The sequence below is a fragment of the Lonchura striata genome, chromosome 1 (genome assembly GCF_050655825.1).
Source record: "Lonchura striata isolate lonStrDom1 chromosome 1, ASM5065582v1, whole genome shotgun sequence".
Taxonomy (NCBI): Eukaryota; Metazoa; Chordata; class Aves; order Passeriformes; family Estrildidae; genus Lonchura; species Lonchura striata.
The window spans coordinates 35,634,951-35,661,280 of NC_140703.1; the positions used below are offsets into that span (position 1 = coordinate 35,634,951).

General features: G+C 37.9%; 1 protein-coding gene across 4 annotated transcripts in view; it reads right to left on the reverse strand.

Annotated features, from left to right (window-relative positions):
- The window catches only part of TENM4 (teneurin transmembrane protein 4), a 1,547,070-nt gene that overhangs the window by 1,143,884 nt on the left and 376,856 nt on the right, over positions 1-26,330 (reverse strand). The window lies entirely within an intron of this gene.

The window sequence follows — 26,330 nt, forward strand, 5'->3', positions numbered from 1 at the left end:
TAAAAGGGGTAAAATTTGCTTGGATTGAGTCTTTTTCAACTAAGCTTTGATTTTAAAACATGAAGGATTTATCATGTTTAAAAACATAAAGTTTGATGAGATCATAGACAGAAGAACACAGGGAGATATAAACAATAAAATAAATATTGTCGTAACCAGTTGGAATTCAGCATTTCACTCTTAGAAAAAGTTCTAGCCAAACCTACATTTTTTTAACATGTATGGGGAATGAACAATATAATGGGAATGATTCTCTCTGATTTTGTTAAGTATAAAAAATTAAACCAAAAAATGTATACAATGAAAATTTTAAAAGAGAATGGATAGCATCTTGCAAAAAAAACCCCTTATTTTTCCATAGTCTTTTGTGCAGTAATAAAATATTTTGTGGGTTTTTTTCTTGCTATTGTTGGAACAGCAGAAAAAAATTTAAAAGCATTTTTACCTCTTTTTTATATATTGCATACTAGAAAACTTCAGGGAGTCATAAAACCAAAAATTATTTGAATTCTTTTCATGATTTAAATTTTTCCCAATAAATTATGAAAATATTTTTTATAACATCTTATATACACATATTTTTTTCTTCATATTTGTTACTCAAAGTTCTGTAAGCTTGTACAAAATCACCCTCAATTCAGCCACTGCCTGCATCAAGAAAAAGTATTTATTCTTACTTCAACTTTTCTTACAATGATTATAAGTTGGACTAGAAAAAACTATAGATGGAGCCACATGAAAGTGTGGAAACCTGGGCATGACAAAATATGCCTAAGCTCCTTTTCCTGTGACTTTTGTGAGCATGGCCAAACTCCTGCCCATCAGAATACCCACACAGAAAAATCACAATATATTTTCCCAGTTCTAGTGAGCAAGAGGATTGGGTATCTCCAGGTGGGGGAACTGTCCAGCAACTGCCAGTCTTGATTGCTCTGGATGTGTCAGCTCTTCAGCACACATTATTTTGGGTTATTTGCAAGCCCCCAGTGCTACCATAGCCTTTCTAGATCCAACAGTGACCCACAAAATCAAGAGAGGTGCACTTGAAATATTGAGCAGCCCCCCAGTCTGTCACTTCAATCCTGAGGAGAGAGCACAGCTAAAGTGGTCGGGTGGTGATGATGTCCCTGTTTTTGTAATTTTTTGCTGATTTTTAGAGCCATTTTGCCTCTTGTACATGGCCTGGCCAGTGAGCCAGATGGTCATAATATCTGATAAATGTTTTGAGTGAATGGAGTGGATACTGCTGTGCATTGACAACTGAGCATCTGATGTCAGAAGTAATCTGTTTATGCAGAATTACTAAAAGAGGAGGAAGTATAATTGAAGGACACAGAGAAACAGAGGGGGGATTTCTACAAGAATGATAATGAGAATGATTAGGGGATGAAATAAAACCCTCCTCCATGAATAGAGATTGCAAAGAATAGTGTGATTTCCTCGAGAAATTAAACAAGCAAGAGGGGACATAATAAAGTGTTAAAAAACAAATGCTGTGTGGCAGGAGGAATAGGGACTAATATTCCTCCTGGCATAAAAGAGGCCTTCAATCAAACAAGAAGGGACAATTGCTGATTATTTCTAGACAATGAATAATTAGGCTGTGCAATACACAGCTGCATGATACAAAGGGAAGACTGGACAGTTATATGACTAGCAACACTACTGACTTAATGATTCAAGTTTTGGGTAGGGACATAAAACCCCATAATTTAAACCAGTGTCTTTCAGCTATTAATAGCAAGACTTTGGGAATTAAGCAGGCTTTTTTATCTTTTCCTGTACTTTTTTTTTTTTTTAATTTTGTATCTACTTTTCTGCAGCTACTGTTGAAGAAATGTAGAAGATGAGATGATCCATGGGTTTCCTACCTTATGACTTGCATTAAACTTTCATGAAAAGCTACAGCGTATTTCACCACAGTAGGTGATAGACTTTTAACTTTGGGTACAGTACATTGCAAATATATTGCCCCATGAACAAGATGTAAAATTATCTTATTCTGGTAGAATTATGCAGAACCTAATAATCTCTTATTAAGTCTCACTCTCAAACTTTCAACTGCTCATGTAGCATAGAGATATGAATATCTTCAGAAGCAGCACTTTCTGTCATAAATTTTATAACTAATGGGGAGTGCAGGTATTAGAGGTACAGAAACCAAGCCTTAAAAATTTCCACAGCCATCTTCTTTCAGCTTAATGGGCTGACACCTGTACAGTGCTCAGCTGGCTGGTAATAAATCTGTCCTGATCTGACCTCCAGGCCATGCAATTCTGATTTGCTGCGTGGTGTTGTTCAGGGAAAGACAACTTCTGTCCTGCACTTACACCTGAAACGTGTTGCACAGAGCTAACATGTGTGAGCTGAGCACCTTCTTAATAAACTCTCCTGATTTTTTTCTTCTTGTCGCTGATATTTCCATGGTCCAGCAGTTTCAGCAACTGTGCTTCACATACAAATTCCTTTAAAAGTGTAGCTTTTCCCAAATAATTATTTTTCTGTAACTCTTCTTGCTCAAAAGAAATTTATGAGTCAGAAACTATCCAGGAGATGCAGAGCTGAAATTTTGCCCTTTTAGGACTAAACATTACTATTCACAATTCATACATTTGTTAGACAACTGTCATGAAACCACCGCTTGGCCAAAAGCAGCAGTGAAATCCAGATCCCTGAGGATTAGTAGGACATTTGGATAGTGAAGCACTTAATAAATTGGCCAGCCTCTACATCATGCTGACTTTAACTCTGTAGGAGTCCACTGAGCATCACTCCTGTAGAGTTAATCAGCTGGCAAGTCTTCACAGTGCTCTTCTCCTTGAATAACTTGAAATTCTGGTCTTTGACCCTATTCCTGAAAATAGCCTTGCCATGGAATCACAGAGTTGAAGGCACCCACAAAGATCACCAAGTCCAGTGCCTGGCCCTGCACAGGACACCCCAAGAGTCAAACCATGTGCCTGACAGCATTGTATAAATGCTTCTTGAATTCTGCCAGGCTTCCTGCTGTGAGCACTTCCCTGAAGAGCCTGTTCCATTGCCCAATGACTCTCTGGGTAAAGAACCTTTTCTAAGTATATAGCCTAAACTTCCTCTTACACAACTTCAGGCAATTCCCTTGTGTCCTGTCACTGGTCACCACAGAGAAGAGATCTGTGCCTGCCCCTCCTCTTCCCCTTATGAGTAAGTTGCAGACTACAATGAGATCTCCCCTTAGTCTTCTCTTCTCCATGATGAACAGACCAATGACCTCAGCTACTCCTCATATGGCTTCCCCTCCGGAGCCTTCATCCTCTTCAGGGCCCTCCTTTGGACACTCTCTAATAACTTTATATCTTTCTTACATTGTGGCACCTAAAAATGCCCCCAGCCCTCAAGGTGAGGTTGCCCCAATGCAGAGCAGAGCAGGACAATCCCCTCCCTTGCCCAGCTGGCGATGCTGTGCCTGATGTCCCCCAGGACATAATTGCCTCTCCTGGCTGCCAGAGCTGTGCTGACTCACATTCAGCTTTCCATATACCAGGACCCCCAGGTCCCTTTCCGTGGCAGTGTTCTCCAGAATCTCATTCCCCAGGCTGTCCGTACATCCAGGGTTGCCCCATGACAGGTGCAGAATTGGGTAATTGTCTTTGTTAAACTTCATAGAAATGGTGATTGCCCATCCTTCTAATTTTTAAGGATAAGCTACAGGAATGACAGATGTGATGCCAGAGGGGAATGAGAATGCATTTTATTCCTGGCAAAGTGTGGAAGTTTTGGATCCACTGAGGATGTATTGGTGTTGGCAAGGAGACCACAGCAGTGTGAGATGGAGGAGTTTTAGCAAATGATGCTGATGGAAATTGTCTACCTGCTGTTACTTGAATACCATTTTTCCTAAATGCAGAGAGAATTAGCTCTCTACTTCAGCACATGGAGGTGGATTCAGTGGGGAGACCATTATCACCACAAGGGACATAGCAGAGTGGCTGAAGCAGAGTTTATTTGGTTTTTACCACAGGTCATATTTTTAATCCTTCCGGTTCCAAAGAGAGCTCACTGGAAAGTCTCAGAAAGCTCAAACGTTAACATCCATTACATCCTCTGTACATCTGCTCCTGCTAATAATTTATGTACGTTGCCTAGGGAAGTTGTGGAGTATTGGAGTATAAAGGTCAACAGAAGTATTCAAAAGTTGTTCAGTCATGGTCTTGGTTAACAAGTTTTGGGTGACTCTAGCTGTGGGTGCAGGATGGGTTGGAAAAAACAACCTTCAGAGTTCCCTTCTAATTTCAACCATTCTGTATTCTGATAAAGCAATGTTAAGGCAGCTCCTTATAACTGTTTACTTACAAATGGCAATTGTGTGTAAAAATATCACCACTTAGAATCTATGTTATGATATCCCCAGAGTTTGAATGCAATGTCAGAGTGTCAAGACCCCTCAGTGTTGCAACAGTACAGCCATACTAGTGAGGCAGACCATTGCCTCTGACACACTGGTGACTACAACAGCAGGGCAGATCTGTGCCCTACAGACTCTTCCACATCAGCTGATTGTGCATGAGTTACCATCTAGTTGTACATATTCCTGCATGAAGGCAACATTTTCCCTAGCATGAGGCTGGAAAAAACTTCTCAGTGGCTGGGAACATGTTCTGTCCACTGTTGACTTCTCTCCAGAAGAGGAAAAAAGGGAAGCAGAAAGGCTACTAAATGGTGCAACCCTGAACAACTCACACCCAAGTGCAAGTAAATTTCATACCATGGAACAAAATTTACCCTGTGTCACGAGGGAACAATGTCGCACCAAAATGGTTTGCTTTAGCTTCAGATACTAGCAAACTACCAGCCTGCACAGTTACCTAGCATCTGGCACTGGAGACACTGCTTTTTTATAATGGCAACTTCCAAATTTTACTTTTTAACCAGTAATTAATCCTTCAAAACCAGAAAGTATGTACAGAAGATGCAATGATTTCAACTGCTTAAATCAAACCCACATTTTCATTTACCTGTGTATATATAAAAAGATTCTGACATCTCTTAGAAACACATCCTGTCTGTGCAAAATCATTCCTTTAGAGTAAAAAATATTCTCATTTAAATGTAATAATCTAGACCAAATTTTTTTGAAAGGATGAAATGAAAAGATAATTTGACACAGACTTGTAATATCACTGCTAGGTTGTTTTGCAAAACTACAGAGAAATACAGTGTAATTTGGTGTTCAAGCCTGGGAATGGGGCAGCCTGAATCCTATCTTTCTATGTCTTTTGACCTATTGCCATCATAAATGAGATACTTGTCTTCCCTATGTCTGCCTGGAAATCTCCCAGCAAGGTCCATATATGTAAATGGTTCAATAAGTCATGAGATCTTCCTTCCATGGAAAAAATTGCTATTATGACAAGAAATTCAAATAGAAAATAACTATCTAACTAGCTTTATTGCAGCTTTTCTTTGGCATATGTATTATAAAAGCATTAATTTTGTATTGACAATTATTTCTTATCATGTTTATGCCATTAAAGACTGTTCAGAGCCTGAGCATGTCTCTGAATCCAGGACAAAAATGCTTTTTCAGGTATGCATGAGTAATAGTCTAGGCTATCTTAAAGCGTACAACAAAGAAAGGCAGTAATGGTCCTTTTTTCATGGAATATCAAGATGTCAGTGAAGATGAGATTTCAAGGATCACAGAATCACAGAATGGCTGATTTTAGGTTGGAAGGGGCCTTAAAGATCATCTAGCTCCAATCCCCCTACCATGGGGGGATTGGACACCTTCCACTCGATCAGGTTGGTCAAAGCTCCCAACTTTTTCTTGAACTCTTCCAGGGATAGGGGCATGCACAGCTTCTCTGCACAACTTGTGCCAGTGCATCACCACCCTCAGGGTGAAGAATTTCTCCCTAACATCGAAACTAACCCTTTTGTCTGTTAGTTTGAAGCCATTCCCCCTTGTCCTGTTTTTTTCATGCACTTGAACTCTCTTGTATCCCCTTTAGATACAGGAAGGTGCCCTAAAGTGTCCCCAAAGACTTCTCTTCTTCAGGCTTAATAATCTCAATTCTCCTAACAGGTTGAAAAGATTTTCCCTGTCCCAAAGAAAAATGTACTCTGCCATAAACATAGAAGATTGGAGGAAAGCTGGCATTCTTTCCCCCAGCTTATTAAGGTAAGTGAAGATTCAAATTAAGTGGTAGTGAGCAAAAAGCAGCAAGCTTGTAATCTGTAGCAACCTCTCATCAGACCTACGTATTGTAGAGACACCTTAAAAATGCAAAGGCTTCTATCATGCCTGAAAAATATTCAACTTGTCTAACACAGCGAAACGTGTTGCAAAATTACGATTATCTGTGAACATATCAGGTCTGATCAGGCTCTATTCATCCCTAGTTCTGAATACAAGAACTCTTTTTCATAGAGCTCATTTTTTTCCCAGAAATATACTCTTTTCACAAAAGCACATGACAAAACAGACACATCCACAAAAAGTAAAAGCACATATATGAGATATTTGGGCTACAAAGTCCTTTTGTGGTAGGTAACTTGAAGCTGGGGAGCTGCAGGACTTGGATTGTGTGTTTCAGTCAAAACATAGGCATAAGGTCAGGACAGATTTTCTTATCAGAGCTGAAGTAGTAATATGACAGTGGTGAGAGACCATGGAAGTTAAAGGAGAAAGTCTCCTTGAACAAAAGAAAGGAGGCTGGATTTTGTCCTATGGGACCTAATAAACCATCACTAATAAACCTGTATCCAGCCTCACAGTGAGCTCTGTCAGCAACTAAGATAGGATTTATCAATCTTCCACTCACCCATAGCCCCTGCTAACCCCACTGTTAGGAGTGGAAAGCTAGCACACCTCCCTGTCTAGCCCACAAAACTCTCCATTGCAGCCCTGAGCTTTCTTTTGCACCACTTGCCTTTCTCTGTCATCCACTGTTCAGATGGTGAGATATGCTGAGAGGCACTGAAGCAGGAAATGCAGCCCAGCAGCATGTAATAAAGTCAAAAAGGGCACAAACAGTAGGGGAAGACACGTTCTGCGTAACCACACTTGCCCAAAAACTTTATGGATTGAACCTCTCTAAAAGGTAAGGGAAAGTTAAAGAGATATCTAGATAGATAGATAGATAGACAGACAGACATCCTATTGCTTTTTATGCCTTCAGTACCACCTCCCATCCCACCAAGCCTGCTTCTTTCTCCTCAGTGGAAGCCTGGTGATCATTTCCCTCTTATTCAATCCAAAGATGGCATAGCTATTAGCTGGCAACATTTGGGAACTGTGATGAGTATTATTCATGAAGTTGCTGAAAAAATTAGTCTTTGCTGTTCCAGTTCTGATTAAAAAATCCCTCTGTAATCTCACAGAGGTTTTGCAGGGCACAGCCAGCATCCTCTCCTCAGAGGGCATTTGTGACAGAGGTGAATAAGCACCTGGTGCAGTGAGCTTATCAAAGACATGGCATCCAAAACAATGTGTATGCACTCCTTTGTTGATTGGGTATGATAGCATTACCCAGCAGCACAATAAAAAAACCTTTCTGGCAATACAAACAGATACTCAAATGCTATAAAGGCTCTTTCCTGGCATGGAAATAAGCAGTAGCTTCAGGCTGGAGATAAGAAGAATCAAATATTGCATTTTTCCTACAAAATTTCTCCAGATATCTCTAAAGCTGCCTAAATGTTTCATCAAGGTGTGCTGGTTTAGTCTGAGGCAGAGTTAATTTTCTTCACATTGGATGGTATGGGGCTGTGTTTGTGCTGAACACAGGGCTGATAATGCAGAGATGCTTTTGTTATTGATGGGAAGGTCTTATACAGAGCCAATGCCTTCTCTGCTTTTCACACTGGTGAGAGGACTGGGAGTGCATGGGAGATTGAGAGGAGACACAGCCAGGATAGATGGCCCCAAATGACCAAGGGGATATATTCCAGACCATATGGTATCACACTCAGTGTATAAAGTGGAGGCTAGAAGGAAGAAGAGGGGAATGCTTGGAATGTTGGTGCTAGTCTTCCCAAGTAATTGTTTCATCTGAGGGGGCCCTGCTCTCTTGGAGATGTCTGAACACCTGCCCAACCATCAGTTCCTTGTTTAGTTTTGGTTTTGGGCATGGCTTTTGCTTTCTCTATTAAACTGTTTTTATTCCAACCCTTACATTTTCCAGCTTTTACACTTGATTCTCTCCTGCTGGTGGGGGAATGAGTATCTCCCTGTGTAGGGCTTGGCTGCTGCCTGGGGTTAAATCAGGGTACAAGATTTGTTCTGAAATGAAGTTACAACTACACTGGATTGTAGGGGAGACTGTGCAAAGCAGTGCTCATAGACTTCAGGAATGGACACAGCAAGGGCTAGATGGCTGTGTATAAGAGGGAGGGGGGTGTTAGCAATTAAAGGGGTAATGTTTGGATTATGGCTAAGGAGACTTCAACCACCCTGATCACAGCCAACTTGTCCCACAGCTCAAACTAGGTAATCATTGACCAGTGAGAGTCAGACAAAGCAGTTTGGGAATAAGGGAAAATCTTGTTCTTTAGATCAAGTATCATCTCCCAAAAATTTGCTTGGCTATTGGAAAGCATGGGGACAGCTTATAACAGGAGACCTCAACTCTGCCTCTTTTGCACCTTCCAGTTCTGCTCTGAGGACTACAACTCCACTAATCTGAGTTCTTCTCCTACATTCATAAATTTCCTCTGACTGAGACAGAGCAGTGCTATTGAAAAAGGGCAAGAATATGAGCTGTAATTTTGGAAAAATTGGTAACAGGTCATCAGGAGTTCCCTTTAAGCCATATTCTGCAGACATACTAATTACTCCACTCTGCTACACCTGCCTAGGTCCAATGACCCCACCAGGAGCTTGGCAAAGGGGGGAATCGGACAACAGTGCCACTGTATTGCTCATGAAGCAAGAAGAATAGGACGGGTAGGACACAGAACAAAAACAATTCTTGATGTCACCCAAGAGATGAAATTAGGCTTGGTTCCAACTTCTAAAGGGGCTGATACCATGAAAAACAAAAAAAACAAGAAACAAAACCATACCACCCAAAGTCCTGTCATCACTTCCTATAAAACGCATCATGGTACTTCTGAGGATGATCTGCTGAAAGGTCTCTTGTTCTCAGAGAAGATATTCAGGGACATAGTTATAGTTTGAGCAGCTTCAGGCTACATGTTTATAGGGGATATTTTGCCTGCACAGCAGGCTAGAGGTAATCTAAGGTAAAAGACTTCAAATGTCTGAAGCACATACAATTGTTGGCACCACATTCTTCAGACTATTTGATCTACTTTTGTTGTGCTAATGAAAACAAACCCTGGCAAATGGTCTAAGACCCTGGACATCAGTCAATGCATTTTGATTATCTCTCAGGCTTAGCTTTTAAAGGAAACAAATAGTTCCCTCTGATGATAGAGTAAGGAGAAATGTTTCTCATGGTGCTGTTTCCCTCCCATACTCCCTAGGAAGTGTTTCATGGTTCTTTCTCCTCTTAACAGTCCCATTCACCTGATGCAAATTCAAAGTATACAATATGTGCATTTGGCTTTTGCCAAGTCTGGGACTTCTAACAAATTATAAAAGAGGTCTTAACCTTTTTGGAGTACATTTTGAGTTGAAAATGTATAAAAATATGCCCTCTGAATACACTTCCTAGGACCTGAAGGAGTTTCAGGGTGCTCTATTGTGTGAGTACACAGTTCATGCTCCGCAAGGAGCAGTGTGGGTAGAGCTTGCAGTTCTGCACCATCAGTAGCTCAGTTGCAGATCCCTTTATCACTGCCAATGTTTTCTATCTTGTACTTTTTGTCTGTCACTTCCTACTTAAACAATTGTAACAACATCAAAGACTGCACATCCACACACACACACACAAAAATTCTAAATAGCTGACATTCAGGAAATGGCTGCAGTGATGTTATTCTAAGAAGTCAATAATTTCCTTTCATTTCCAGTTTTGGGAGGAGAGAAGATTTTCATGTTAGCTGGTACAACTAACATGCAACTCTACAATCCAAGCTTCCATGAATTTTAATTTAGTGATTATTATAAAAGATTCACATTGTATATGAAGGCCCTCCACAAAAGTGTCTACTGTCAATATATATTTTATATAAGGTAGATATTATATATTTTTATCCATGTATACTGCCCATGCTAAACTTAACTTATCAATATGATTCCTTCATTGAATCTATTCATGTTTAACCAGCTATGTGCAGGAAATCAAAACCAACCCAGAAAAATCAATAATCTGGCAGGGAACTCTCTCCTAATAATTTCCCAGGAGTCTGTGCTTTTCATCCACATTAATGCTCACTCAAAGGGCAAGGGAAAAAACAGGAAAATGTCTTGAGAAAAAAAAAAAGTGTAATTGGAGTGCCAACATCTCTCCTAATAAGTATAGAGCAATTTAACACAGGAGCTGAGCACTGTAATGATTGTCCAATAAAACCAAATTGCTGTATAAAGTGCACAAGCAGTCATTTGAAGAGGCTCTGAGTGGATGGATACTGGCCAAGAGCAAGTCACAGGGGAAACAAAACACCCAATGATACTTCAGTGAAGTGTTTGCATGGGGTTGGACTGTCAAGTTTGTGCTCTTTTGTGCACTGAAAGATCTGCCATTTTGTTGAACTTGCTGCAGCTGCATGACCTGTTGGCAGGAGAAAGTGCTCTGCATGCCCAGTGTAGATTTCCTCAGCTTCAGCTGACTACTTTGCCAATCAGTCAGATGCAATTTACAATCAGTTTAAGATTGCTCATCATTTCCGATGACTGGCACACTGACTCTTTGACAGAAAACCAAATTATGGTCCATACCAATCAACAGCCTAAACTGCTTTCAACCCTTCTCCCTTTTTTAGGCAGTGTCACATTTATTCCTTTCTGCCCTGTAGAAGCTGGCTACCCTTTGCCAGTGGAAATGGGCATGCTGAAAGTTCATACAGAGTGGTAACTTGAATTATTATATGTGCATACACTTAGTTCAGTATCTGCATTTAAGATAAGAGTGATAAATGGAACCTTTCTAAGAAAGGTTGTTTCTCAGTGCAATTAATAGAAAAATAGCAAACTGCTCTGAGCAGCAGCTTGACACAAGAGTGGTGTATGTTGATTTCCATAGCTGGAAGCCCTGTTCCAGCAGCATTGAATAGAATATTTCCATTTTTCTAAGACTTCACAGAGGAGAGGCTTTCTCGGCACTTTTAGCAAAACCACTTTTATGCACCTACACCAAAAATTTAATAACACTTTGACTACAACTTGCTGCATTAAGCTTTGCCATTCCTTACAGTAGCAAATGCCCCTGAAAACAGCAACCTAAAGAGTTTATGCTGGCTCCAAAGAGCTGACAAATTCACATTAGAAGTGGCAGCAGCTCTGGTTTAGGAATTAAAATTGTTTTATATCTCCACAGTTAAATGTTTTGGTACTATTTTCTGCTACATTCAAACTGTGGCTTGTTCACTGAGTTCAAATCCTTTTAGAGAGGACTTTCATTAACACATTATTTATTTATTATTTCTCTGCTATTTATTTTAGTTTGTTATCCCCTTTTTTGTTGTTTTAGTGCTTTTGCTTTTGGTTTTTAATTGGTTTGGTTTGGTTTTTTGTCTTCATGGTTCTCCATTTTCCCTGCTTAGGAACTAGTGATTTAGAACTAGATTCCTAGAACTAGTGATTTAGATTACCTTAACAGAGAGTCTCTTCTTTTGAAAGGAGTAAAGGCTCTGTTAGATAAGGCAGAAGATTCAAATTACTTACTTGATTATACCTCAATCCTCTGATCTGTTTTCACAATAAACTGGTAAACGCCTTGTACATTGAACCTGAGGAGTTAACTTGTAGACTATTCTAAAATCAGTCAGACTTGAGCCAAAAACTAACCTAGGGACATTAAAACAATTCAATGCACTGGTAAGTGTATGAAACATCTGCTTTATTTGCTGCAGGTGCTTCAACCTGGAGATCTGCCAGGTTGAAAACTCCTTCACCTTATGTAAGCAAGGACACACTCCTTCAATATACACACACATAAGGGTTGGAAGAATCAGAGCATCAGGACATTTCTAACTCTGAGAAAAGCTCCAGTGACTCCAGCCTTCCTGAATAACAGAAATAACACAGCAGCTGTGGCTGTGGTCAATAAGGCATTTGCCTAACAGAATGTTAAGCTGCTTCCCTTTACAATAATTTTACAGCTGACTGATTCAGATGTTTTTGTATAAATGCCTTGTTTGACAAGTTCATTCTTGTCTCTGCATTTAAGATAATTTCTCTCACCACCATATGGACAGGATTCATTTGTCAAATAACCCACCCCTACTGTTATTGGAAACAGGAAGGATTTTTTAGTTTTTTAAATATAGTAAAAAAATTCTATAACATCAACCTTGACAGGATGAAATAAAAGACACTGAGACGAGATATTTTCAAAGAGTTAAGACTGTATAAGTGTTACCCTTAAAAATATCCAACATATCTAAAAGAGGCTTGGTATTTAGAGAGGAACATGGAAAGCCAAGCTGGTTGAATTATTTTCCTTCATATTAATTCATGGTATGATCTTGGGCAAGTCTTACTATTTCTGTGTGTCAGTTTCATATAGGTAGCACAGAAATTTTTCTCCCACAAGTAATTATAAAAAGGTCACATATACTCAAAGGCACCTCAGAAGTGGACATGTAATAAAATCTCTTTAGATATAACATGATAAAATGTGCCAATTTAAATAGAGGCTTAGCCAACCTTCCCTCAGTTGTATTTTGGCAGATGCACATACCTGTGAAGAAAACACCTTTGCACTTACATGAGTCCCACTGTTGCCCCATTTAAAATAACTGTTCAAAGGGGAAGTTAAAAACAGTATCTCTTAAATTTGAGTGCCAAGGGTCCTTGTTATTGTTCCAAAGACCTGTTTCTGCAATATTAAGAAAATATCACATAAGATACATTTTATCTCTATATTGAATACAGACAGCCTTTTGTCCTGCTCACTCTCAGAGGAGGGTAATTGTCACCAGGTGACAGTTGTATATTAGAGCATATTAAAGAATTAAAGTGGTTTTTAATTTTACTTCTGTGTCTTAAATGCAATGACATAACCAAGTTGTGGGCCCATGCTACATTTTCATAGCAATGAGTACTTCTGTTTCTGCTTCAGTAGGTATAGTACCAAAATCAACATTAAAATATATACTTCTAGTCACCACACAACTGCACAATGTTAAACCATCCATTTCTCACATACAGATCATTGCAAAGTACTGTCTCCTATCCCCGCAATTTCCTATACTGGTGTTTTCACATGGAAGATTTTTTTTTTTCTGACCTTACAGCTTAGCTCCTTTACTCCATAGCCTTTTGAAGCAGAATAATTTCTGGTAAACCACCTACATTGTTTTTCAGATGGCAACAAGCCAATTATTTATTTCAATTGCAATTAATGTCACAGATAGGCAAAAAAACTACATTGAAAGCTGTAATAATTCTACATCTCTCACAATCTATATTCAAAAACTGTTCCTACCTTATAGCTTTTTATACAATGTATAAAAATCTTCAATCTATTCTTTCATTCCCTGTCTCCCAGAGGCACCTGCTAAGCTCTCCTTGAAAGTTCTTCCAGGGTCACCCCAATGCCAAAGCATCATTTTATGCCCAGTTATCCAACCTTCAGATCCTTGCAATCAAAATCTAAACCAGAAGGTATTCAGCTTTCACTTTACTCTCTCAGGCATGGCCAAGTGAAATCATTGCAGGAAGCTGAGCATCCCTGTTAACAGCAGCAGTGTTGTCTGTCCTTACAAGTTACTGCCATGCCACTGCCATTTACCCTGGACTCCAGCATGCCCTGATGTAACCTGGGAATATGTCTAATATCCTGGGATATGTCTAGTATCCTGGGAATATGTCTCAGTCAGATTCAGCAAGACTAAAGAAATACTTCACCTGTTAGAAGTTTTCATTCCAACTAATGAGCAGTGGCTCATCTTGAGTTGGTGAACTTGATTGCAATTTAGATGCTGGTGCAGCAGTCTGTTATAAAAAATACTTTTCCAATGCTTATCCAAATGGACATTGTTCTCCACCAGATTATATGCAAACACTCCAATTTAGCATATCCCTTAACAGTCACCACAAAACTTTTATAATTTATAGTGCAATAGATAAGGTTTTTATCATTAGGATTAAATAATCTGGACATCTTTTCTATGAAGGCTGACAATTTACTTAGATTGCAGGAATAAAAATAAGGATGAGACATCCATCATTATAAGTTCCAGAAAATCCTAGATTCCCCCCCATACACACCTTGAATGGCCACTCTTTTTAGATATTTATTTCTTCAGAATTCAACCAACTATTTTTTAGTTGTTCTTTATAAACAAAATCCATTGCAGCTTACACATTAGAGAAAAGGATCCCAAATTACTCTTCCACTGAATTTGTATTTGAGAGACAAAAAATAGCTTAATCTACTGAATTTTTATAAAACAAAATATTAAAAATTACTTGATTAGCACACAGGAAATTCTACAGATAATTTCAATAGTTCGAAGATCTGGCTGAGGTTCAATTCCCTTTTGATGCAGGTTTCCTGAATGTTTTTATGCCAGTTTGATGAGAATAAAGTCTTCTAGGCATCAAAATAGATAAAGCTTGTAGTTGAAATTCCGCAATATTCAAATTATTAAAGATTTTTGATAAGTTGCAGATAATATTATGAAGCAGTGACAGCCATGTGAGTATCCTAGAGAGGAGCAATCCCCCTTAATGACAATCAGCATTGGGTATGTTCATTACACAGCAGATGTGTCCCTTAACATCACAGATATTGGCCCAAGGACATAGCTTGCACGGCCTTTCCAATTCTTAACACAATGAGGCCTTCAGCTTGATGAAGCCTCCAGTTGCTAGTGTAAAGCAAAATAATAAACAGAAGACTGGAGATTAAGAGAGCATTAAAGCTGGGGAAAAACAATCTTGGAAAGATTCATGAGGCCAATAATCAATCAATGACTCTGATATGTCCCAGAAACTTCAAGAAAATATTGTCAGTTTTTTTCCCCCCAAAGAGTTCCAGTACACTGAAATCAACAATACCGTTTTCTTCTGAGAATTTTTTCAAAAGAAGATGATTCACAAAAGGAAAAAAACACTAATAAACAAAAATAAGTAATAGAATCATAAAAGAATAGTGTGGCCTTTTCAGGTAAATTAACAAAAAAACCCTTAAATGTAGAGGTCAATTTGCTATGAACCAAGACTAGTCAGAACGAAACATTAATTGGAATCAATACATGGTTGTGAAAGTGTTTGAAAAACCTAAATAATTGCAACACTTAATTCTGTTGTCTTAAAGGAGAGTAGAAAGGTCAGGTAATTAAATTGTCTTAATGTGAACAAGGAGTAAAAGCTGCAGCTTTTAAACATATTGAAGTAGTTCATAGAAAAGAGCGAACAAGTAAATTATTCAATAGCAAGACAATTAAACTAAGAAAGGAGAAACCCACACAAATTGAGAATTCTCGAAACACTTAATGTAAACCCCTAACAAAACAAATTGCCAGCAAAATGAAAATTGATAATTTATTTGCTTCAAATGATTTGCAGTTAGTCACATATTATGAAAAATTGTATCATCATTCACAAACGTAGTGTCAGTTACCAAAGACACAAGAAATATTGAACCATCTAGGGAGAAATGCTGTTTACTCCCTAGTGAGCAAAAGGAGATGCTTGCTTTTGAACTTTGCCAGTCAGTTTGGGATAAAGTAGGAACATTTGGGAATAAATGAGACTGGGATTTTGTTTCCTCTCTGGCAGGCAGCAATAGCAGGAAGAAGAAATGTAATCAGCCTTCTTCTGATACTGTCATGTGCACACCGAACTACTGATCCCCAGATGGACCAGCATAGTCTTGGGAACAAGAGACTTAATTCAAAATAACAGCGCTGCAGCATTAATTTTATTGTCCTATAATGGTAAAACCTCTCTTTTAAGGATTCCACCAGAAGATGATGCTACATTCAAAGCGGGCACAGAAACTCTTACAGAAACTGTGTAAAAAATGACACGCATCCCAGTTTTGTACCAGTTTCCCTCTCTGCCACAAGGTTGTCTTGGGGCCAGAACATGCTTCAGCTTCTGTTGCCTGGCACCACCTAGCAAGAAGCATTGAGGAGAGAAGCACTGCCTTTGAGAACTGTGTTTCTCTAAAGGCAGGTGGCTTAGTCAGCCCAGAAACTCCTTGGGACTTTAGAGCTTCACTTAGAAGTGACGTTGAACACTCGATAAGAACATGGAATAAATCAATCCAATGCCAGTCTGCAGTAAAGTAAAGAAATAAATACTAGCTAAAAAATACACATTTTTTTCATAAATTATGATTTTTTTTCAAAAATTAGTTTTTTTTTTTCTTTTAATGGGAAAAAGACAATTTAACTGGAGATTGTGGCACTTAGTACATATATGCTGTGGAGAAACACTGCATGAGTTAGTGCTTGTAAAGCACCTGTGTATACAAGGAAGATGAGAATGCCTAGGCTACATTTAAAGACCATGGCTGGTCTGCCCTCAATGTCTTACACTCAGTGAGTCCCACTGGAAGAGCTGTTGGAACACTTCAGGAGATCCAGACCCATGAATCAAAAAGTATCCCATTTCAAAAATCCTTGTCATGAATTTCAACATTTAATTCCTCTGCTGTAAGACTATGTAAATCAGTTTTTTACTCAAACTTTGATGCTTGATTAAAACCAGGTACTTTTACTTTAGAAGAAGGGGAATTCAGCATCAAACATTGGTAAAACTTGTGGAAATTTCCCCTTCAGGATCTCTTGATTTACCAGAATGCATCTTATTGAACTGTATGTCAAAATGAAAATTTCTTGGTTGGAATGTTGGAGTCAAAAATCAAATCAATATCAGGAAATGTATTTTTTTATTAAATAGCTATAGCTGCTTACATAATACAGGAAAGAATTAATTATAATATTGAAAATTAGGGTCTGCTTAGGTATTGGGTGGGATGGGGTATTTTTTATTGTTGTTCAGAGTTTACTTACTCCTACTGAGATTCAATACTTGAAGAATATATTAAAAAACACTAATTTAGAGACTTTCATTTAAAAAACAATTTTCTTTAAACAAAATTAACAGAACTCTTAATCTGTGGGGAGAGGAGTATTTTTGAATATTTCAGTCAAAGCATTAGAGAAGCCTTTACTTTCAAACAATACTACAATAAATACTGGATTCCTCCATTTATTTGGAAAGTGGTTTATGACTTTTAGCTATTCTCTTTTAGTTAAAGAGAATCTTCCCTCCATACAAGTGCCACAAATATTATTTCTATATGCTATTAAAAACCTCCTGAAGAGAAGAATCAGAGGTTTAAAGAGAAATTATAAACAAAACAAAAAGAAAACTCAACAAAACAACCAATTTGTTAATAAAAAATAAATCCATTTCCCACAATAACTCAAGACAAGAAATTCAGAGTAGTGTTATGCAAAACAAAACCAGAAAAATGACAGTGTCATTTTCTTCATAAAGAATGGGAAGCACTGGAATTCTCACTTATTGAAGTTTAATATTGGACAAGCAAGTTAACTGACCTTGCCACAAACCCCAGTTTTGTCTCATTTGTCTCTTCTCTTGCCCTTTTCACAGATGAAGGATGGAATCTCTCCTATTAAGACAGTCTTAGAGAGTTGGTGCTGTTCAGCCCAAAAAAGAAAATGCTCTGGGGAGAACTTAGAGCTCCTACCTGTGTGTAAACGGGCTATAAATAGATTATGACAAACTTCTTAGCAAAGCCCACAATGACTGGAAAAGGGGCAATAGTTTTAAACTTTAGGCAGATAAGTTTAGACTAGACATAATGAAGATTTTTTTTTTTTTTAATGGTAAGGTAGCCAAGACACTGGCACAGGTTGTCCAGAAATGTAGCTGCCTCATCCCTGGAAGTGTTCAAAGGTGCTTTGAGCAACCTGATCTAATGAAAGTAGTGAAATATGAGATTGGGCCAGATGACCTTTCATTGTCTTTTCCAACCAAATCATTCCATGATTCTGTGCTCCCTGTTATATATAGGTTGATATGAAATGATGTTGTCATTTATCATAGTAACCAAACAAAGAGGCAAAGAAACTCCTTGGAAACAAATAACAAGGTTGAAGAAAATATTTAGGCTACTTCATGTACAATAGGGATTAGGGATTCTCATCCATAATCACACTCTAATGGTGGTTGTTGAGGAGGACAGTGTCCAGGCTGGCAAATTCTCCATGTGTAATGTCTCATGCCATCCCTGGCGGCATGACCTACATGTAGTGACCTACATGCCCCTTCATGCAGACTACCGGTGCTTTACATGTGTAATATGCTGAAGTTCTCACCCTAAAATGATAAGAACTTTTGGTTAGAAGCTCTCTGTTAAGGTATTTATATAATTCACATCAACACCTTTAATTACTAGCCAAAGCAAATAGTGCATGTGGTCTCCAGCTAGCAGACAAACTGTGATACCTCTCTTGCATCTAATATTTCTTGCAACATCTTTTCTTCCCTGAAGAAACGATGAAGTTTAGCTGGAACTGACTGACAGTTTCTAAAGTTGCTGGACAGAAGAGGAAAAAAAAAATACATGGCACTCTCATAAGACTTTTCCTCATGGAAAGAAGATAGCTTCCTATTACATTCCCCCTTGTCAAGAAGATACCCTGAAGTTCCAGCAGCAATCATGAATATCTGGAAGGAGATGAAACTCACCATGTAGAAACAACAGCAACAACAACAACAACAACAACAACAAAAAAAAAAAAAAAAAGAGGCAAGTATTAAAAAATCATAAAATGTTTTACTATGAGGGAATACCAGCTTGATAAATGATGTACCAAAACATTCTCAAAAACACAAATGAACTGTGTAAGTTAAGTAAATAAATACTATAAACAGGTTTATACTTTATTATACCTTTCTGAATTCAAGTGAGGAATTCTTTTAGGTTTGTTTTTCAGGCACACTTAAGTGTTTAGTAACAACCATCTTTGTTTCTTTGTGTACACTGCTACATATCTTAGCAGTTTAGGTCTCTCAGAAGCAAGTCCTACATACTGATTCTGTGATTATATCCTAATAACTGATTTTGCATCATAACACCACTGCTCATGCAGAAGAAATAGAATAAAAATACAAGTTGCCTAGTCTGCTAGAGCTCAGAATGATTCTGAAAGCTGGCAAAATTTCCTTCATCTGTTACTTCTAAGTATACAGCAATAATAATTTCAACAGGAATGTCCTTATTGTAGTCCAAGGCTTCAAGATTGGAATTCCTCGACAAGGAAGGACAAGGCATGAGCTGTCCACAAGCCAGGAGAGGGTGACAGCTGAACCACCAGAGACACCTTCCCAGCATATCTGTGCAAGATGATGTGCACAGCTGCTTAGGGACAGGTTCCACCAAGAACCTAACCCTCAGCTCACAAATGGGAAGCGGCAAGTTGTGCCTCAAGTCAAGTCAACAAGCCGGGGCAGGCAAAGGCCAGGGCTGAAGACAAACAGGCACATCTGTGATAGAGCTCAGGTCCCAGGGCTGAGCTGAAGTGGGACTCCTGATCACTGGGTGCCTGGGTAGGGGTAATGTTAATGTAGGTCCATGAATACACTCAGAACACTTGAAAATGCTTAGTTCAGGTGCAAGAGGCTCAAGTCAGGACAGGCAGAAGGCAGCTTTCCCTCTCGTATACTAGATGGATAACCCTAACTGCAAGTTTATCTTGATCCAATTTACTGTAAAGAGGTATTTTCCATTATTATTTATTATCATTCCACAAGCCCTTGCATATTGGCTTCTCAAATTCCAATATCCTCACACTTATGGGCATAAATAATTAACACAAATTTGCTCTCAGCATCTGTAGATAACCATATATAATGTAACATTTTGACATAATTAATCTAATAAACAAGGACAATGTTTTTAAATTTTATTTTCCTTACCTAACTGAAAATATACTCAGACACTTATTTTAAAATGTCAAAAGAGGGCAACTTGCAGAACATTTGATAAGCAGAAAATGTATTTGGTTATTTATCCCTCTACTGAAAACACTGGCATTCCATTTACATAAGATTTTTTCTAATTTATTATGGCTTTGCCTTTTTTTAGATAGTGAACTATTTTTAAGAAGAGAAAAATGGTACACTCTTTTAATGTAAATTACTTAAATCTTCTGCTCTTTCATTACAGATATATTTACTGGTTTGTTGGTATCCAGGAAAGCTGTGATTGGAGGGTGCAATATTTGTTCTCAGCCCTTATAACATACAATCAAGGCTTTCCCATTAGTATGTTATACTGTGGGTCTGCATTTCTGAAAATACTGTATAGTCGTCCTTGACAGTTCATTAACAATGGGTACAAATACATGCAGGGTGAGAAGGAGCTTACTGAGTCTTTTTACAATAAAATACAACTCTTTAAATTTCAATCTAGCTCATTTTGATAATCATAGCTCAGCGTGTTTTGGCTTTTCTTCCAGAACAACACCAGACAGCTGCAGGCTTGACACCTGTCTCTGAGGGTCACAAGTGTGTGCCAGCCTGGTCTGGAAGTCACACATCATGAGGCAGTGTCGTGTTGCTGTGCCTCTGATGCCTTTAAAAGAAAAATATGCACAGGAGCACTAATGTGCATATGTAGCTTCCAGCTCACCTGGCTTACATCTGGCTAGAAGCTGTATAGCTATAGAAAGTATTATCCAGTCATCACACTCTTTTCCATCCAGAGGTCTAACAGGTTGGTCAGTGGTGATCACCACAATTCCTTAGACTCAGGAGACTGAGATTTGGCTACTACCCTGCACTGTGTACTAAGACAATTCAGACATAAGGCAAGTAAGGAAGGAATTTATACCTTCTGGCAGAAACATTAATTCTTTACAGAAAGAGCCTGGTGATATTAGGCTCTGTGTGATAAATAAACAGTTGAGAAAAATGAGGAAGTTGGGAGGGTCTTTGGGCATTTATTTATTTATTTATTTTTAAAAACTTGCCCTTTTTTTCAGCCTACACTGTGATAACAGCAGGACTAATCACTGGATTAGGATGTTATTGCTTTGGGAAGCTCACCGCATATATTTACAATTCTGAACAGCTTGCAGAGGTCTGCTTATGAAATTCAGAGATACTGTCAGCTTTGGTGAAGGCTAAAATAAAAATAAGTAACAATGAGAAGTCTGATTTTTCTCTTACTTCTGTGAGCCTCAGGCTGGTTCCCTGCACTCTGAAAGTGGGCATTCCACATTATTCTTAAAACTAATGCCATCTACTACTAGTTATTACAAAACAATTTCCGGATAGTTGTTGGTTTTGTTCTGAATCGCTTTTGTGCCACAATCCTCAGATAAGGTAGCCTTAGAAACCGGCGATATACCATTAGTTTCTTGGTATAGTGATTTCTCATAGGAAAATACTCAAATTATAGTGATGGAAATTAAGACATTGCAATACAATGCAGATGAAACACTTTTATAAAGCAAAGGTAGGCATGAGATTTCCCCTTTTGTATGTTGAAAATTTGCATAGTGTTTTGGCTTGGTGGGAGATACAAGGAAGATACAAGGAACCTGTAACAAAAGAGAGCTCAATGCCACTTTTGAATAAAATAATTAGGCTTTTGGCCTAATAAAATAGTTAGGCTTTTGGCCTAAATTTAGAGAGCTTTGTAGACTAAAACTCCTCATCATAGCTGTCCTGCAGCACCACTCTGCTCTTCTATCTCTTTTCAAATTTTCAGACAGGTTTTAAATACACCTGGCCAATGAAAGAACACTCTTCTTCATTAAATTACTTTTCTTTAGTGAATTATTTACTATATTTTAAGAAAAATGATGGATGCTTCATTTTATTCAATACTTCTCTAAAAGTCAAAGTTAGAACATTCATTCTTCATGGCATCAGGAATGAAGGATAAGGTAGAAGGGCTTTGAGCAACCTGCTTCTAGTGGAAGGTGTCCCTGCCCATGGCAGGTTTGTTGGAATTGGATGATCTTTAAGATCCATTCCAATCCAAATAATTTATTTTTTGACAGGGCTCCTTTTGAGGTTCATGTTCTAAAGGACAGGAAGATGAGAAAAAAGAAGATGGAAATTAAAAGCTAGATAGAGCCTGGAAAAATATAATTTCTATACCAACCAGCTTGATAGAGATGAGGATAAAAAGGGGCTTTCAAGAAACATAAATATGAATAGAGGAAGTGTCTGTCTCTGACCTTATGCAAGCTGTTTAATGCTTAAGGGTCATTAATAGGGGCTTCAAGCATTGCTGTTCTTTAGAATGAAATGTTGGGAAGAAAAGGAATTTTAAAGAAGTCAGATAACAAGTCAATCAATCCTTTAATGGGAATTACAGAAAACATCATGGTACTAAGCAGCTTATAATGTCAGACCACAGGAAATTGGATTGGCAAGACAGAAGGACATTTTGCAAGTGTCCTTAAAGTCCCAACACTATTTTATTCATTGGTTGTCCAGACAAGTAATTTTTTAATACAGGAGACTCATGTCTCTTAGAAGGCAAGACATTAAAGAGGTTCTATCTGTAATTTGTCATTTTTATGTCCATTTTCATGAGAAAGACTAAATAATGGTAACTGATAAGAGAGCCAAGTTGCAAAAATAGGAAAATCAGAGAATTAGCATTTATCCTGATCCCTTGGATGAGGTTGTCAAGAAAAGAGGTTGTGTGATCACAGGACATTAGCTTAGAAGCTGCTCCAGTTTGTTAATTTTCATTAGTTCTCACATGTTAACTCTAAAAATAAAAAAGCTAAATAACACCAATTTTAGAAGACCTTCTTTGATAATTAAGAAATTAGGCTCATATGCTTACCTAGAAAGGTTTTTATAACACTGTATTTTCCCCAGCTTATTAAATTGAATTTTATATTTAATTATCTGTGGATTTAAATATTAAAGGAATTTTATTCACATTTCATAATGAGACAACAGTATCATCAAGGTGTTTAAATACTTCTAGTATTTACTTCACCACATCTTGTCTTCTCTAGTACATTTCCTATTAACAGATCCCAATTCACTTTTCACCTTTCTAATTGTTTGTGTTAGCATTGATTTTGCAAGTTTTTTACCAATAATTTCTCATTTGAAGATGTTAGGATGTAATAAGAATATTTCTTATGAAACACCCCATCTAGCTCATGTCAGATGATGTATTTATGCATTCAGGATAGTATCTGTGTTCTTTTATGGAAAAGTAGGTAATGGAGATTAACAAAAAAATTAAATTGAGCTAAGAAGTCATGCTGGGTACTACTAAACTTGTTAACATTTGAAAAATATACAGAAAGATAAGGTCCTTTCCACAAAAATGCTGCAAAGGATTTGCAAAACCTGTTTTTTTAATCTATGTTAATCAGAGTGATATTTTAGCCTTATTTTGTAAGGTTTGAGAAGGCTTTGGAGATATTGACAACAATATATTTAGCATCCATGTGTGATTTGTCTTCTGGAAAAATTAGGGGGAATCTATTTTGTGGACTGCAAACAACGCTGTTTCAGAATTCAGCCAGCTTCTCTGGAGCTGCAGATGGAAATGAGACATACATAGAGTCAATGAAAAGAAAACTAGGCAGAGTGACAGAGGAGAAGTGTAATGAAAAGTGGGTTTGAAGACGCAGAAGCCTTTGAAGGAGTCCTTTGCAAAATACTTACAGGCAAAGGGAATATCAGACATGAGATGCCCCTCAGATCTAACCACCTAAAACAAAACTCTTGATGTGTGAAAGCTCTAGAACTGTAGATGCTGTGAAGCATCATATTTTTTTTCAAAATAAGAATGGAAAAAATGAATTGAAATATGAGAAAAACCTTTCCTGATTGCATCCTTACCAGTTTATCTATTCTATTGCATACACTGAAAAGCATCACATGTGCTAGGAATGCTCTAATATGCTCTCAGTGCCTCTGCCCTGTCATTGTGAAGATGCTGAACTGGCTTAAAGTTCATAGTAGAGGCATCTCCACATAATATCCCTCTATTAGGTAAAAACATTTTGTGAAAATCAGTCCTTATGTTTCTGCATCTTGCTTCTGTTTTAACTTGCCCATAAATTTGACCTCTGTTTGTTAAGCAGGATAGTGAAAATTCATCAGTTTATTATTAGTTTTGTGTGGCCAGACCCAGTTGACTCAGCATTTTAATGCTTTACATGCATTCAGTAAAATTTCTTCAGTCACCATGGTCTTTTCCCAAAGCAAAGCATTTTAGAATGAAATAATTAAACTATAAATTCATGGGAATTGAAACACATGAGAGTGGTTCATGTACAACTTAGCAACAAGTAATGGGTGCATTGCTCTTTTCTATTTTTTTTTCTTATTTACCTCTTAGAATATAATATCATTAAATCTGCTGAATTTGTAAATGTATTTGCCATCTTAACAGTATGCTAGCCTGTGTTTTTGTGAAATAAATGCAAAGCTTTAAGTTGTCTATTCTTCACTGCATTTACAACTCTCAGAACTTTCCCTACAAATATTGCTTTTAAAAAATTATTAAAGATTTCAGCAAACTATCACTTTATAAGAGGAACTAGAGTAGAGTTTGCCCTATAAAACGACAATTTACATCTTTGGGTTTCTAAGGTTTTTAGACATTTTGATTTTCACTTTTTTCAGAGAACTATTTAAAAATTGAGCTACAAGTTGCTGCAATCTTTTCAGAACAATTTTCAGCTAAAAAAACATCAAAGCTTTATCTGAATCAAACAATTTAACTTCAACATTTTTATTCAGGGAAATTTTCAATGTTGAATTCCATTATTTGAAGCAGGACAGCATTACTGTCCTGCCCAGTAAGATGGTCTGTGGACTATTTTATCTTCATAATTTGAAATCCTTTTTGTTCTGACTTTACTTGCAATGTTATTCATAGTATTTCCCTGGCCAACTCTATTCTGCCTTACAAAAATCCTGGACCTAGAAAAAGGAAGATCAAAACTAGAGGAGAGATACTCACCCCCACTGCTAATAAAGCAAAACATTTCAATTATGAGACATGGTGAAAGAGAGAGAGAGAAAAGTAAACTGAAACTATCAGGGTCACTTCCCCTTCCAAAGCTCAAAGCTACAATAAAAGGTCATCTGTGATGTGAACAAATTTTGTGGAAAAGGGATGCCTTTTAAGCTTCTATGAAAGCAACCCCATCTGGCATGGTTGCTGCAACAGACCAGTAAAATGTTCCTGCCGATGAATGAATTAACAGTGACATACAACTTTAGGACAGTGTCAGCATGGTCGTACATGACAAGGTCAGAGGATGAGTAGCTTTTTGCAACCCTGTCAAATCAATTACTACAGGCCACTTCAGAGGTCAGCTCATTGCCCTCGCCATGATCCGGGTCTGTGGTGCTGCAGTGCTGCACACAGGGGAGCTGAGTGCTCTGTGACCAGCCTGAGTACAGCCCAAACAGCACCTCAAGCAAAGACATCAGTGTGGCACCAGGCAAGGCAACACCAGGGCTGGAGTGCCCCAAATTAATGGGGAGGCACTAGCAATGGACAAGAGAAAGGCCTCTGCATCTTCTTCAGATCCCACATTGTGTGGGTGTATGATAAAATCATCAACCACAACCCTTAAATGTTATTTTGTCCTCACAAGCTAATGCTTTAGCACTTCAACTGCATCACATTTTTTGTCAGGTTTCAGCCATCTCCTTTGATATATTCTCCCCCAGATGCCTTTAGATTATTAAAGGTAGAAACAGATAGATGGGAGTTTTCAGTGCTATAGGTGTCATCCCATGCCATTTACAACTGAGAGACAGACTGAACTTGCTCAGCATGTTTGCCTGTGGGTCAAGGTAGCATTTTCTTAGCCAGATCTTTGATACTTCCAGAGCAAAGCCATTTTGAGTTTTAGCTGATGCTCATTTTTAAACTTTTCAACTACTGAAGAAGTACAAATGCTTATGTACTGCAAATACTCTGTAAAATTGAAATAATCCGGAATTTCAGACGCTGCTCCTGACTCACGCTATATGAAAACTGTCAGTCATGCATAGCTATTGTAACCAGGTTTAAAGCCCTTAGAGCTGAGAAATACATGTGTAATTTGTGTGTCCACTGTGTCTTCAAGAATTTAGAAGTATTGTGTTAAAAATCAACTTTTCTTTCTACCTCAAAGATGTATATGTTGAATTATTAATAATACAAAGGCCTCCCTGCACTGCTATTTTATTTCAGTACTTTTACATTGTTACCAGATCTCTTTTAGGGCATTGCCACATTTTT